Source organism: Armigeres subalbatus, chromosome 3 (assembly GCF_024139115.2).
Source record: "Armigeres subalbatus isolate Guangzhou_Male chromosome 3, GZ_Asu_2, whole genome shotgun sequence".
NCBI classification, from domain to species: domain Eukaryota; kingdom Metazoa; phylum Arthropoda; class Insecta; order Diptera; family Culicidae; genus Armigeres; species Armigeres subalbatus.
In genome coordinates this window covers 288,823,696-288,839,742 of record NC_085141.1, presented here as the reverse complement: position 1 = coordinate 288,839,742, position 16,047 = coordinate 288,823,696, and the positions used below count along the sequence as shown (strand labels likewise).

At 42.2% G+C, this 16,047-nt stretch overlaps 1 protein-coding gene across 2 annotated transcripts in view; it reads right to left on the bottom strand.

Moving 5' to 3' along the window:
• Positions 1–16,047, bottom strand: part of LOC134224755 (fatty acyl-CoA reductase wat-like) — a 212,264-nt gene that overhangs the window by 147,840 nt on the left and 48,377 nt on the right. The window contains exon 1 of one of the 2 annotated variants that reach the window (XM_062704309.1): positions 121–763. The exons of the other annotated variant lie outside the window; for it this stretch is intronic. The gene's annotated coding sequence lies outside the window, so the exon portion shown is untranslated. Of the gene's footprint in view, positions 1–120; positions 764–16,047 lie in introns of those variants that run through there. 2 annotated transcript variants of the gene reach the window in all.

Below are 16,047 nucleotides of genomic sequence, written 5' to 3'. Positions count from 1 at the left end.
AAAAACGAATTGTTCTTGTTTAATACCATCGAAATTTCGCCATGCTTTTTGCAGTTAATATTGTCCGCCTTTTATGCATCAACAAGTAGCGGTTTTTCCATCACCTCATATTTTCCTTACTTTTTCTCTTTATCCCGGGATGCACTAATTTTCACACTTCCCGTGTTTGCTTCGATTGTTTCCAATTGTCACTTTCAGTAGAATAGCCGTTTATATCCGCCACTACTGTCACGCATACACCAACAAACGGTAACACCGAACCAATTGGTCGAATACTGCTTGCAGCAGCTTTGAATCACTGCAATCTCCAAAAATCTCCCTTCGAATTTGGGAAACAAAATGATCGCTAATTGATCTCTCACCAAATCACGCGCACGCAAAAACAAAATTAGTCGCACTTCCGAAATCGCAAACGAGAGCTGCTTGCTTCACCGCTAGATCGCAACTGTCTAGAACGGACAACAGCCCACCGGATCTTATACTGTGGTGTATATAGTATAGATGGATACTAAACTTTACACAAGCCAAGCGCGGAGTCTGATCTCTGACGCAACTGCGATCAGTCAGTCAGTCGCTCTGTCTGTCAGGCTACGCACGCTGTTTGTATGATCGAACCGACCGACCCGACGACGCACGGAGTGATAAAATCACTTCGCCAGCACACACGGACGGTAACGTCGGAAGTTTGGGATAACACTCTGATGGTTTGGCGCTGCCAAAGCGCCGGTGACAAACGTTCAAGTAGCGTGCGAATCGCTCAGACGACCCGATCGGCAGTTGGCCAGAAACTGATTGGACGGGTGGGATGTCTTGAACAGCTGTAGCTGGTTGCACTGGTCGGGTCACAAATTTTCATGCGGAGAGAGATGCCGCGTGCGCGTGGTGTTTCACTCGAAGAAGGTGGACAGTTCCGATCGAATGTTTCTTCGGTGCGGTGGATCAACCGTAGGCAGCGTCGGGTTTTCAATGATGAGGGTGATCGATCATTGTGAGTTTAATATTTATTTCATGTACGTTTTTAATAACAATCCTATCCAAAGTTATGGTCAGCTGCTACATTGAATCACTCTCCACTCAATTAATTTATTAGGCCAATGATATAATGTGCCCTTGCGACTGTTTTTACTGCGATATTCTGCTAGGTTTCAGTCCACAATATAAACAAAGATTTCTTTTCTACTCCTACGAAAAGTATAGCTATAGTGGCAGTATCCATATGACCCGTCCTACCCAAAGAAGAAGAAGAAGAAGAAGAAGAAGAAGAAGAAGAAGAAGAAGAAGAAGAAGAAGAAGAAGAAGAAGAAGAAGAAGAAGAAGAAGAAGAAGAAGAAGAAGAAGAAGAAGAAGAAGAAGAAGAAGAAGAAGAAGAAGAAGTAGAAGAAGAAGAAGAAGAAGAAGAAGAAGAAGAAGAAGAAGAAGAAGAAGAAGAAGAAGAAGAAGAAGAAGAAGAAGAAGAAGAAGAAGAAGAATGGCAAGATATACAACAGGCATCAATAAGCGAATGAAAAACGGTTGACAAATAATATTACTTGAAAAAGGCTAAATACATTCGGGCCACACGTCGGGTTTTTTCGAAATTCAGCCGTTTAGATTATCCTCAGACTTATCCATAAGCAACTTTAATTACAGTCGACAATTAACAATAAATTTTTGGTCAGATAGGTTTTTGTTAGATAAAACAATTTTTCGCCTAGTGGTCTTCGGCTAAATGGTAAGTTCAACGACCTTGCCGAGCAGGTTTAGTCATCAACGAAGCCTAGCTTCATAGTAGCCGAGCAATCAGTGAAAAATGTTGAAAACTTCCAATAACTTGGTAGTCAAATGACGTCAGACAGCGGTACCAAGATCGACATAGGCGCACGGATCAAGAAAGCAAGCGCTGTCTTTGCGAGTTTAAGAAATATTGAGTAAAACAGGCAGGTAATGCGAAATCTGTGAATTTTCCTACGTGAAATTTTTACTGCTATACGAAACCAGGTGTGTATCAGTGGAGAACACTCAACGGCTGCAGGTGCTTATTAACAGATGCCCGAGAAACATGATCTGTGCCTAATGGCCTCATAAGTAGATCTCAAGCAACTACCTCCACCGTCGTTATCACCAGAGGCCGAAAGCAAATGAAGTTCGTGAATAGAAAGGGGGGCTGGGACAGCCAGACTTTACATAGAGGCGGAAACGAAAGCTGTAAACAAGCATTAAACTGAAACCCAGCTGGACATCGCAGCACAGGCAGACACAGGGCACAGGGGCTCATGGCGGCGTAGCCTTCATGAAGAAATAAATGAAATCGATTGAAATCAAACTTGGAAACAGGTTAAGGCGATAGCTGAACGACGCCCAGGATGGAGATCTTGGAGATCTTTGCGCTAGTTAGACTATAACTTCACTTATAAATTCGTTCAATTATTGACTTACGGTTATTTATTTAATTAGGCATTTACGAACTCACCGTAATGAAGATTTAGAATAAGTAGGGAGGATATAATGTGGCAACTGGAATTTAAATTAAAGCATGTAACAAGCTCAAACAATCAACGTCAAACTCGTTAACCGAAGCGACGCCGTGATCAGTAGCGCTGCTTCTAAGAGGGATCTCGTCGTCACATTCTTCCACCCTTGAACCTGTGTACTGATCTAGAACTCTTAGTACTTCAGGGCGAGGTTCACATCCTTGCACGACGTCCAAAAAAGGCAAGTTTCGTAGCAGATATTTGCAGTATTCCTGATGATGTCCGTACCAGCGCCTGCCTTACTCGTCCATCCTGTGCTGGAAACACTTGCTCGATCTGACCCTGTATCCACTGATTTCTTGCCGTATGGCCTGCCATAAGAACTAAGTCCCCAACCGCTAGGCTTTGTTTCTTTGAACCATTTTGTTCTTTAGGTGATAATCGGAAAGTACTTTTTTAGTCACCGAACACAAAACTGGTTGGTGATGTATTGGGCTAATTTCCAGCTGCTCCGAAGGATAGTCCGTTGATCTACAGGAGCCGTAGGTAGAAGCATCACCCCAGTTGAACTGCCCAGCAGAAAATGGTTAGGCGTCGATACTTCTTGATCTGCTGACTCCATCGGTACATACGTGAGAGGCCGAGAATTAATCATGGATTCGGCCTCATATAAAATAGTTTCAGTGGTCTTGTCATCCGGTTTGCGAGACGATTTTAAAATTGCTCCCACAGCCACTTTCACCGAACGTACGAGTCTCTCCCATGCTCCGCTCATGTGTGGAGAGGCCGGTGGAATAAATTTCCAACTAGTATGTGCGCTGGTAAAGGTGAGGGCCAAAGTGCGAATTGTGGATTCGATTTCCATGTCGAGTTCATTTTTCGCGCCTTGAAAGCATGCTGCGTTGTCCGTCCAGTACTCACATGGAGGACCCGTCGGGACACAAAACGTCGCACCGCCATAATGCAAGACTGGGTACTAAGCTGCCAATCTGATTTCTGGAAGTGCAGCCATCGCCGGTGGTCTTGGCGTGGCTTTCATTACGCGACACCAGGTACAGCTTTTGGAAACTTTCTTCACAAGTGACCGGAGGTTAGCGATCTCGAAGCGCTGCTGAATCTTGTTTTCAATGGTTTCTTGATTCGCAAGGCGGAAACGGTGTCCAGTCTACAATGATTTTTGGATGATTTTTTGGAGAATCGCAGGAAATTTAGCTTCAAATGAAGCAAATCGCGCAGCTCCAATTCGTCTACGCATCCGTAATACTTCGTTTTTGTCGAGAAAAGGCCAGGTTTTGTAGATGGGGCTGGATTTGTCAAGACAATGCTGAGTACGTCAATCTCGTCTGGGAATGAATTCATTAGCGCCATTCGCCACACTGCCATAATCTGAAAAAGTGACGTATACGCCATTTTGCAAAAATGGTGTTTTCGAGTAGTATTCATTGAGCTCCCTAACAGAAAAATGGAAAACATGCATGTTGTAAAATGGCGCATACGTCACTTTTTCAGATTACGGCAGCACAGCGCCGATTCGGCTCGTTGTAATTCATCCTGCGTAAGCACGCCGACTATAATTGGAAACTCGGTACCTGGAATGTCAGGACCCTAAATGAACCTGGACGAGTGAGCCTTCTGGCTCGCGAACTGCGGAAGGTTGGAGTGAACGTGGCCGCTATTCAAGAAGTCCGATGGCCCAGATCCGGAGTACGTGAATTCCGAGCCGTGAACCCCACGACCAACACTGCATTCAAGTATAAAATCTATCACAGCGGCGGTAAAAAACAGAGCATGGAGTTGGTTTCGTAGTGATGGGCAAGCAGATGAAGCGAGTGATGCGGTGGAAACCCATTAGCGAACGAATCTGTGTGTTGAGGATACGGAGCAAATTCTTCAATTACAGCCTAATCAACGTTTACGCACCGACAAACGATAAATCCGACGACGTGAAGGACATGTTTCATGAATGTCTTGATAAAGCCTATGTAAAGTGCCCAAAGCATGACGTGAAGATTGTTATCGGAGACGCTAACGCTCAGGTCGGTAGAGAGGACTTTTTCCGTCCCATAATCGGTAGGGAGAGCCTTCACTCCGCTACCAATGACAATGGCCTACGGCTAGTAAATTTTGCTGCTGCCAGAGGGATGGCCATCAGTAGCACCTACTTTACACGAAAGAACATCCGAAAGCCCACCTGGAGACACGACAAATGGGCGCCATTCCTCGGGTCTCCATTCCATTGACTCTGATCACTACCTCGTTGTCAGTAAAATTCGATCACGGTTGTCAACTGTATCGAACGAAAGATCACAGCGAACGATGCGTTGCAATATCCAGCGATTGTCAGCGGAAGGAGTATCGGCTGCGTACCGCCAGAAGCTCGACGAACGGATGAGTGCAATCAACGTTAGCGACAACATCAACGATCTATGGGAGTCGATCCATGAAGCGGCGAGCACAACAGCACGAGAAGTGGTAGGCACTGCACAGAGGCGACCCAGGACGGGTTGCTTCGATGTGGAGTATCAGAGAGTGACAGACGTGAAGAACGTTGCCAGAAGCCGGATGTTGGTGTCGGATACCCGATCGAATAGAGATCGGTACAAGGAAGCAAGAGCAGCCGAAAAACGAACCCACCGCAGGAAGAAAAAAGAGTACGAAGAACAAGTTATTAGTGAGGCGCAGCAAAAATAGAGCAGAACGATATGTGGAGGTTTTATGAGTCTGTCAATGGCGTGCGGAGAAAAACAGTGCCATCTCCCGTCATGTGCAACGACTAACAAGAGAATTTGCTGACAGATAAAACCGAAGTGGCTGCCAGGTGGAAGCAACACTTTGTTGCAAGACTTTGTTGAATAGTTGAAGTGACGATGCATCGGTGAGCAGAATAAATATTAGCGACGATGGACAAACTGAAGAGTAGCCTACACTAGATGAGGTTAAAAAAGCTGTTAAATAGTTTATTGATTTCAAGGCGGCGTACGATTCAGTGAAACGGAATGAATTATGGCAAATTATGCATAAACATTGTTTTCCGGCGAAACTGATACGGCTGATTCGTATAACGTTGGACGGATCGAAATCAAGTGTAAGGGTTGCGGATTAAATATCGACGTCATTTGTTACCTTAGATGGATTAAAGCAGGGTGATGCACTCTCGAATCTACTGTTCAATATAGCGCTCGAGGAAACGATTAGGAGAGCTGGTGTGCAAAGAAGCGGTACCATTATAACAAAATCGCATATGCTCCTGGGATTTGCGGATGATATCGATATTATTGGGATTGATCGCCGTGCCGTGGAAGACGCTTTCGTGCCTTTTAAGAGAAAGACAGCGAGTTCATTAGTGGTGGTGGTAGCGAAATGGTGCTGGATGGTGAAAAATTTGAAGTGGTAGAAAAATTTGTGTATCTTGGAACATTAGTGATGTGCGATAATGATGTTACCCGCGAGGTGAAAAGGCCTATTGCAGCGGCAAATAGGGCTTTTTACGGACTTCGTAACCAGCTTAAGTCCCGTAGTCTGTAAACGAAAACAAAACTCGCGCTGTATACCACTCTGATTCTTCCGGTGGCTTTATACGGCCATGAGACATGGACGTTAAAGGAGGCTGATCGGAGAGTTTTCGGAGTGTTTGAGCGTAAGGTGCTGCGGACAATACTCGGCGGTAAACAGGAGAACGGTATCTGGCGGCGTCGCATGAATCACGAATTGTACCAGGTGTATAAAGGGCTGGATATTATTAAGCTTATACAACACGGCAGACTACGGTGAGCTGGTCACGTTGTTCGAATGCCGGAAGAACGTCAAGCGAAGATAATATTTAGTAGAGAACCCGGAAGAGGCCGCAGGCTTCGTGGAAAGCAGCGTACACGATGGCTTTTGCAGTTGAAGAGGACCTGAGGGCGCTCAATGTTCAGGGCGACTGGAAGCGATTGGCCCAGGATCGAGTCCAGTGGAGAAGGATACTCCATTCGGCGTAGGTTCATCGAAGAGCTGTAACCCATCAAGTAAGCACGCCGATTTCCAATTGCTGGGCATTGCATTTTCGACGTATGTTATCAAGGTAGCGAAATACATAGGCTGTTGTACGATGCAATCTCGTCCACGAACTGAACCTTGTGATATCGATGTTCGGAGCGAAATAACCCAAATTGTAGTAATGGGATCGAGTTTCTGCTTCGGTTGCTGCAAAACTTCGTGTGCTTGGAATCAAGGATCACACATTGAGAGCTGAGGCCCCAGCTTCCATTTTGTTGTTACATCCGCCAGATTTAGTTTGGAAGAGACGTGTCTCCAGTCATTTGGCTTAGTAGACTAAAGTATTTCACCAACTACTGTACTGCGACGAATTGATGATATCGTCGATGGTCTTTCGATTTTATCCAGGCCAGACTCACCTATCTTTGGTCGTATTCAGTATCCGAGATCCGAGAGACGCTGATTTCAGTTCAGTTAGGTACTGACTGTGTTTTCGAAGCGACTTTGGTCTTAGCACCGACGAAAGCCACTTGTTCTGTTCCACATGATTCCAGACGGAAATACGCTACGCAGCAATACGCAACTTCGCTGGTGTCCACGAATATGTGCAATTCCGAATTTTCGAAGTTTTCTGGATACGGTGAACGAAAATAACAAAGTGGGATACGCCACCACACATTTCACCGTGCACAGAGATCCGGGATAATCTGGTCATCCCATTTTGTTCCCCTCGACCAAATGTCCTGCACTAGGATCTTTCCATGGACGAGAAAAAAACGCAACAAAGCCCAGAGGGTCGAACATGCTCGTTACAACCTTCAAGACTTCTCGCTTCGTAGAAACATGCTCGGCGAGAAGAATCTGCTTGAGGTCACTCCGCAAGCCTAACGAGTACACGAACACATCCTCTTTCGGATTCCCAAAATTCCCAAAACCGACTTCGAATTTTTGACTCTTTCTAGATTTAGATCTTTCGCTGTTTCTCCTGCTAGCTCACCAATATCACGCAATTCATCAAAATTATTGGACAAAAAATGGCGCAGCTTGAATACACCCTTTGAATGCACCCGTTTGACATCCTTGACTACCTGTATTGCATCTTCCGCTGTTCTGAATATATCCAAATAGTCATCCACGTAGTTTTTGTTTTTGACGGCTAATGCAGCACGTTGAAAGTCGTGAACAACCCCTTGAGCGTTGAGGTTTTTCACATATTGAGCTATTGCAGCCGAGGTAGTGGCCCCGAAGGTAGCTACGCCCACGACATACAACTGAGGGAAGCGTATTTTGATCTGGTAAAATATTTCCATTATGTCTCCTCTGCCACCGGAAACTGTCGAAATCGGAAAACTGTCGGGTCTTATGGTCCTCCTTCGCGAAGCTTCAGCGGAACGCAGAGTCTAAGATTGTCCAAACCGATCAAAAGTTGTGGCTGTACGAGCTCGTAGTTTTCTAGTGGAAGACCCCGTAGGTGAGAAAAACGACGTGCAAGATCTTGGTACTTGAGTGTTTGAGACGGAAGAACTAATTGGCGAACCGTGTGGACATGCTCTAAATCATAAATATAGGGGCACCTTCTTTGTCGGAAAGTTCAAGTTTCACGAGTTGTGATTGCGATTCGATTCGAGTGACGTTTCCGGTCCATTGGGTCTTGTAGGGCCCGAAACATTGAGATATTTTCCTTTATCCAGTAGAGTATACGAAGAGCCCTCGCCAATGAAGGCAAACGTAAGGCGAAGGCGATCTTTTCCATAAAGTACCACAGGTATGACGCGAAATAGTGGCCAGCTTAGTTCTCCGGACGACACATGACTTGCCGATAGAATCAGGTGTACCTATCCTTACCTACATTGATCTTCCGCTCAAGAACGATTCAAACCAATCGATGAGTCCACTCGTGCAGGTCAAGTGGAGAATACCATGATCAACGCGAACGAAAGCAGCCTTGAAATCGGTATATATAGAATCCACTTGTGGTCCATCATCCATCGTGCAAGGCTACTTAAATTTGAATTGATTTGTGTTGACGGAACGTTTAGAAAAGAATCCGTATTGCGCCGTTGATATATACGTAGGTAATTGATGCATGGTTCAAATTGAGCCTTTGGTATGATAGTTTCGAATAACTTTGACTAAGCACTCAACGATACGTACCGGCCCTTTGTTGGTGTCTACAAGATGTTGCATTGGTCACATTTCTTGTGATCTGGAAAATGAGAGAAGATTCCCAAGAGACGAGAAAAGTTCTCTGTTACATTGAAGTGGTGCATTTTTTCAATACAGACGATGAGCTTTTCTCCGGCAAGGTGATATTGATTATTTGAATTTGTGCATCGCATTACGGGTACTAGATCCAAAAAAGCTCGTTGCTATGAAAAACGACAACAAAACAAAAGTCATTTCTTGTTGTTGATGTGTTTGTTATTGTCCAAAGATGGTCTGGTAGCCTAAAAATTTGAACATATCGATATAAGGAGAGTGAATCCAGAGCAAAATATGTTCAGAACACATCGAGATAGGGAGGTTATCGAGATGTAGAATGCTCAAATGTATGTAGATTGAAGGGACTGAGGAAATCATCGATATAGGGAGAGATATCGAGATAAAGAACATCGAGATGTAGAGAGTCGACTGTATGTTGAACTCGAATCTAATCCATCTATCGAACTATTACGTTTTCATCCGACGTTTCGGACACATGTATTTTGCATTTTCAAGGAATTTCCGTTTTATTGTCCCATCAGCCCTCAGCATAGGACCTATTTTGAATTTGACATAATGAACACATTTATTCGGAAAACATTTGTTAGGTGTGCGTAGTAGAGAACACTTCCCTAATTGGCACTAAGTATTTTTTTTGAAAAAAGTTCGTACTCTCGAGGAAATGTACTTAAGATGCCTTTCTTCATATGAATTTCTGACGATAAGCTTTTGATTACTATCCGCACATAGAAGCCATTGCTTTCAATCAAGCAAGGATGGTAACCAATTTAAACCTTAATTATTTGTTTTGATGGATTTACTTCCGATATGCCCAGTAGCGGATGAGGACCAGTTCTTGTTGTTGATTAGACGTCTATTTTCTCCATCTCAAATGTACCAAATAACAATTTCATTGTATACAATTCACATCCGTTCCGGCTTCTGTTTTTGTTACCGAGCCTTCGGAGCTACGCTTATGTAAAGACTCAGTACAGGTACTTGTTCATCGTTCGTAAATTATATCTCGCAAGCTGCATACGGCTCTGAATGTTTCATCGGCCGAGAGCGAAAACGCACGCATTAATAATGATCAATAATAGAGAGACTAAGCACGCTGGGGACATTCGTGGGATTCAAAACTTTGATGGAGCACGTGGTTATTCAGCGCGCAAATTTTCACTCTCGTGGAGACAACTTCCAACTGCGGGAGAGTGAGTTCCACACTCGTTCCACCGCAAATCGATCGCCGTGACCTCCTGCGCATCGTGTGGTGCGAGACTAAAGCCACCACAGCACAGCTGATAGCCATCGTAGCTTGGTGGGTCACTTCACGATGCAATCGGTGAATGAAATAAGCATTCTTCATGTACCAACTAATATAATAATGTGGTGTGGGTGAATGGAGCTCTCAATGAAACTATGATCTCCAACGGCGGTGGTGCGTTTCCAAACAAGTCATTAGAGCGTGAGGTGACTAAACAATTTTAGATGAAAGGGTGTTGTGGCGCTTCTTTAATTGGGACTGAGGTTTCAGGCAATAAACATAAATGTTTGTGACAGTAATAGACGGAAAAGTGATTTATGATTTATTAAGATATATAAAAATAATGCTTAATTAAAATTATCAACACAAGGGACTCGAATGTCCTATATCTGAATAAAATAGTTTGCTATTTATTTTTTCAAAGTTACAACCGATTACCTTAAACTAAAGCAAGCTCGGCTAAGCAAAGCAATCAACCTTTTAACCTGACGGCGCATCGATTAATCTGCTATGCATACTTATTATGCTGCTACCCTTCAAAACACCAGTTGAACAAGTTCTGCAGCGCCACTATTTACGCGCTACCACATGTTTCGAAGGTCAGAAAATCGATTCTTACGAAATACCGTTTAACCGAAATGTGCCTTTGCTTTGCTACTCTTACTGTCCAATCTTGTGGGATTTCCAGCGATAATTGATCTTAACCACGTATGTAAGTCCGAGGCGCAAATTTCTGCGTAATTGAGCATTCTAATCCATCGTTCCGTCGTGCAATACACTTTCTTGGCCTATAGCCAGCTGCCAGGTTCTATGCCCTGTTCTATGCAACCTTCGGTGACAGGTTGTCATTAGACTAGGAAACTGGTTTTCGCTAAGAGTGACCGGCGATCACGGCTATAGATTTCTTTTCGGTTCGACGTACCTTTTTGTTCTGGAGCTGATATGCTGGAGGTCACGTAGGCACGTAGCTAGAATTAGAGAATCGGAATTCTAACGATCTAATTATTCGGCTCGATGAATGTAACGGATGCAACTGATTGGATTGGGTTGGATGTATTGGGAATTTCCTTGACAATCCTTTATTGGCAAAAAATGAATCGATCTACTTATTTAGTTAACTAGAATAGCCAAATTAAATACTTAAATATTTAGAAGCACCTGGCAATTAAAAAATAAGGTCAATAATATAATTGTATTATATGTCTTTTCCTTTTAATTTAAAACAACAGCGCGATCAATAAAATTTCGCGTTTATTTACATCTTCAAAATATGTGCATCCAAATATTTGCATCTATGCATGTGCGTGCAAAAAAGAAACACACCAATTATGAGTTGGCATTGCCATTGCATTCGACAATGCATCAGTTAATGCGTTTCGAAGGTGTAACCAAAGTACAAACCAGATAATTCTATTTAAGAATAAATATTGTTTTGACACATTGTAATACAACGGTGAAAGATTTTACTTTTTCATTACAGCATTATCTGTATCGATGGATTTTTTGCAATGCAGCAGAGTCATTTGCGTCATCAAACCTAGCCGGTTTTTAGATTTCAATAATTCCTGAACCTGATTCGATTGAGAATCCATAAATTATAAGCAACACACTAATTTATGGATTTTCAATCTAAATGCAGACATCAGGAAGTTTTAGGTTGAAATGTGACATCGAGAAAGCAGAAGAATTGTTAACCCCAGTCTGAGCTGTTTAGACTTGGTAATCTGGTCCACCAACGAAGAGGAAGTTGAGTAGATCTGCGGCTGTTGCGGGGTCATCCGCTAAAGCGTTGCAGATGCTGTTCGGAATGAAAGACACACGGTGGAAGTGCAACGTTCGTTTTGATGGTCGAATCCAGCAAGAAGGTCGATTGTGACGTTGTCTAGTACACCGTAGTGTTCTATCACCCGGGTGGAGGCGATAGAAGGCTTTAGGATTTTAAGAACGTCAGGACGATGAATAAGAAGGGGAAGGTGGGGAGATTAGCTCCCGTTTTATTGAGAATTAAAGTAGTTTCGTTCTAGCGTATTTTTTAGTAATAGATCCTCTAGACAAATGACCTTTATGTGGTGGGTTATTTTTCAGCTTGACAGCCTTATTTATTCTGCAGGGCGGTTTGTATGTTTTGACCTTCCTAAAGACTTTTTCATTGGCCTCGCAAAATTGGACAAACTTTTCATAACAATGACCAAATGCTTTGTTTTTTTTACAGTACAAAGCCATAAATATGTTTAATGATCTGTACTGATGAAAATGTCAACATTCTATCAAAGTTTTAAGATATTTGGACTTGATATTATTGCCTCAATATGGGGACACTTGTTCCCCCATTAGTCACCCATACCAAAAATTGGCGAAAAAATAAAAAAAATATAAATCTGTTCTCAGGATTTTAATTTTTTGTAGATTTGACAGGTTTGATGAAGGGTTGGCAGGAAAAAATATGTATTGCGTAGATATCATAGAAAGGGGATTAAGTCTCCCCAAATAAAAAAATTGCATATGCTGTTGAATTCAATTACAAAAATCGTTCATATATACGCACAGCAATTCAAAATTTCCGCGTATTTTGAAGGAAAAATATTTAAGACATCTAAGGGCACCTTTCTAATTTTATCAAAGCAAGTTCTTGGAGAGGGACCAATTTCCCCCGAATATTTTAATAGTCGATTTTTAACAGCACTCCAGAAAATCGATTGTGTATCAAAAGCAACAATAATTTAAGGATTGTCATACATCAGTAAAGTAAAATACTATATTTTTTAGAGAGTCTGTGTGGAAATCGCGTATGTTTATTTATTGTTGGCTGTGATACATCGGAAATCCGAAAAGGGGATCAAGTCTCCCCAGTCTCCCCTACCGCTTAAGCTGAGACAACGTTCCAGTGGCAGTGAGAGGCACTTCGAATCCGTAATGTAGGACCCTACACTCCAACTTAAAATGATTCCAGTATGAATGTAAACCTAAAGTAGCTTCTGAGAGTATTATTCAGATGGGGATTTTTCACATGAATAAGAAACCCACCACAGAAATTCTAATTGGAATTTTCTTGAAAAGTAAAGAAATTTTTGGTACATGGTATCTGTTAAAATTTCATAATGAACTGGTAGGACATTTTACATGGATTTCCTTAAGGGAATGACTGTACTTGATAAAAAATCGGCTTATGGATATTTAAACAATCCGGGAACAAAGTATTGAAATAGATTGCCTTTAAACAGTTAAGGAGTTCGGCATTGCATCATTGCTATCTCTATAATTCTACATGACATTCAACATCATCGCCGGCATAAAATTGCGTTTGAGTATTTTAATAAAGATTTCCCATGTAAAAGGTAAATTGGGAGGATAAAAATTAGAAGGCGTAAAAGAAAGGAACAACTCCAAATTGCAAAGATTTAATTTTTGATCCTGTGTTCCCTAAAATGGAAATCAACGGCGAAAAGCTTTGTGTGGAATTTGGTCTGGAACATTCAAATTATGAACAAATTTTGGGAAAAATTCTTGGCAAAAAAAAAAGATTTATTGAAGTAGATTCTGAACCAATCCTGAAACTGGAAAGTTTCTTATCGAATCTTGGAAGGATTCTGACCGAATCCTGGAACAATTCCGTCCTAATGCTGGAAGGGCTCCGCCCGTGTGTTAAAATGATTCTGACCAAATGCTGGGAAGGTGTCTACAAAATGCTTGAAGGATTCTGACCGTAGCAGGAACGATTTCGACCAAATCCTGAAACGTTTCTGACCGAATGCTGGGCGGCTTGTATACAAATACTGGAACGATTTCGACTGAATCATGGAACGATTCTGACCGAATGCTGGAGGGATCGAATCCTGGAACGATCTCGACCGAAGCCCGAAAAAAAATTACCCAAATGCTGGAAGGTTTCCGACTGAATCGTGGAAGGATTTCGACCGAATGCTGGAAGGATGCCGACGGCCTGGAAGGATTTCGACCGAATCCTTGAACTGTTTCGACCGTATACTGGATGGACTCAGACTGAATCATAGAACGATTTCGAGCGAATCCTGTAAAAATTCCGACCGAATGCTGGAACGATTCCGACCGAATGCTGAAAGGATTCTGACCGAATGCTGGTAGAATTTCTACCGAATCTTGGAACGATTCCGACCGTAGCTGGAAAGATTCCAACATAATGCTACAACAATTCCGTCTGAATGCTGAAACAAATCCGCCCTAAAGAAATTGTCTCCGAATCCTGGAACGATTCCGACCGAATCTTGAAACGATCCTGACGGAATCCTGGAACGATTCCGATTGAATGCTGGACGGATTGTAAACGAATCCTGGAAAGATTTCGACCGAAACGATATCGACAGAATGCTGAAAGTTTTCCGAACGAATCCTGGAACGATTTCGACAGAATGCTGGAAGAATTCTTATCGAATGCTGGAACGATTCTATCCGAATGCCAGAAGGTTTCCAACCGAATGCTGGAAGGATTCTGACCGAATCGTGGAACGATTTTGACCGAATCTCGGATCGACCGAATCCTGGAACGATTCTGACCGAATACTGGAAAAATTCAAATTGAATCTTGAAAAGATTTCGACCGAATCTTGGAAGGATTTTGTTAAACTTTATTAAAGTGTTTTTTTCTCACTGAATCCTGAAAGGATTCCAACCCAATGCTGAAACAGTACAAGAGCACAATGGGGTCTCACCTAGATAACATTGTTTTCACTGTCAATGCTATTTTGTTCGGGCACATTGTTCAGATCATAACTGACGATTCGGAATCGGCACTCCCACCACAACTTGACGAGAGTAATTTTCAGAATGGAACCAATCCAAGGACCAGTGGTCTAGAGTGCTCACTGGGGGCCATCCAGAAACCACGTGGTCATATTTTTGAAGATTTTCCACCCCCCCCCCCCCCATGTGGTCTATCGTGGTCATTTGGCAGACCCCTCCCCCCCCCCCCCCCCTTTGACCACGTGGTTTTTTTCAAGTACAAAAATTAAAAAAAAAACTTGATTTACTAAAACATATGGTTAATCCGATCAATTTTGAAGATGAACAATTTCAACTGATTCAAAATCAAACTAAACCCAGCATGGAAAATATAAATGCTCATGAATTCGAACATTTTGATGATGTTATCATGTTGTAATGTGTATCAGGTATTAGGATATCTAGAACTCGCAATGTAATTTGTAATGGTTTAGAAATTTTCCAAAATATCCCCATATTTAAAAAAAAATTCAACTTCTTTATTGGTAATTTTTTTAAACCTAGTTATGAAGTTCATCACTGAATATCCCTATAGATTCCTAAGAGTATTTGGGACCTTCCGTAGCTCTGGAAGTACTGGAAATTCTTAAGATATATTAACCTCAGCGAAGAATCTGAACTGAACTCTTACATCAAAAAGTTTATCAGAGAATCACAAAGTTATTATGTATTCTTATCAGGGTTTCGACTTTTCGTTTCAGTGAGACCAAAGCAAGCGTTTTTCGGGCCAAGGGAAAATCTTGTTTCGTTGTTTATGTTGAGGATCATCTTTCACCCATCAATCTTTTCTCTAGAATTAGCATTGGAAGATGAACGAAAATCTTTCCTATTAGATGAAAATCCTTTTTCGTTTCATTACTTTCATCTCTCACTCACTTTTCGCGAGAATTATTGCAGAACAATTACAAAATTGTATGGCCGCGCCGGGATTCGAACCCAGAATAGTAACAATAATAGCTGTGGGGATGCGCTTACTTTAGCCACACCACCACGCTATCTGTATGAAAGCGTTAGGTTATTTGTTCCACATAAGCTACTACCATTAGCATTGATGATGCCACGAAAAGACTCGAATATGAAAGAAAAAGAGCAAACCAACGTTTAGCGGCAATCAAAGTGAGCGAAAAATTGTTATCACTCTCCAAGCTGTTTTTCTTTCCCGAAAAGCGATTTCTCCCCGAAAGCTTTCGTGAGGGAAAATCATGTGCTCCTGAGATTGAGTGAGCATTATGAACCCTGATTCTTATGTAAGCAAATAAAACCTCCTACTGTTGTTTCTTTTGAGTAGCATTCCTGTAGAAATTCCAGTATTGTTTAAAGAATCATCAAATTAGTTTACCTTCCAATATTATTCGGTTTTTCTAAGGGTATACAAGTTTTATTCAGAATCTCAAAACT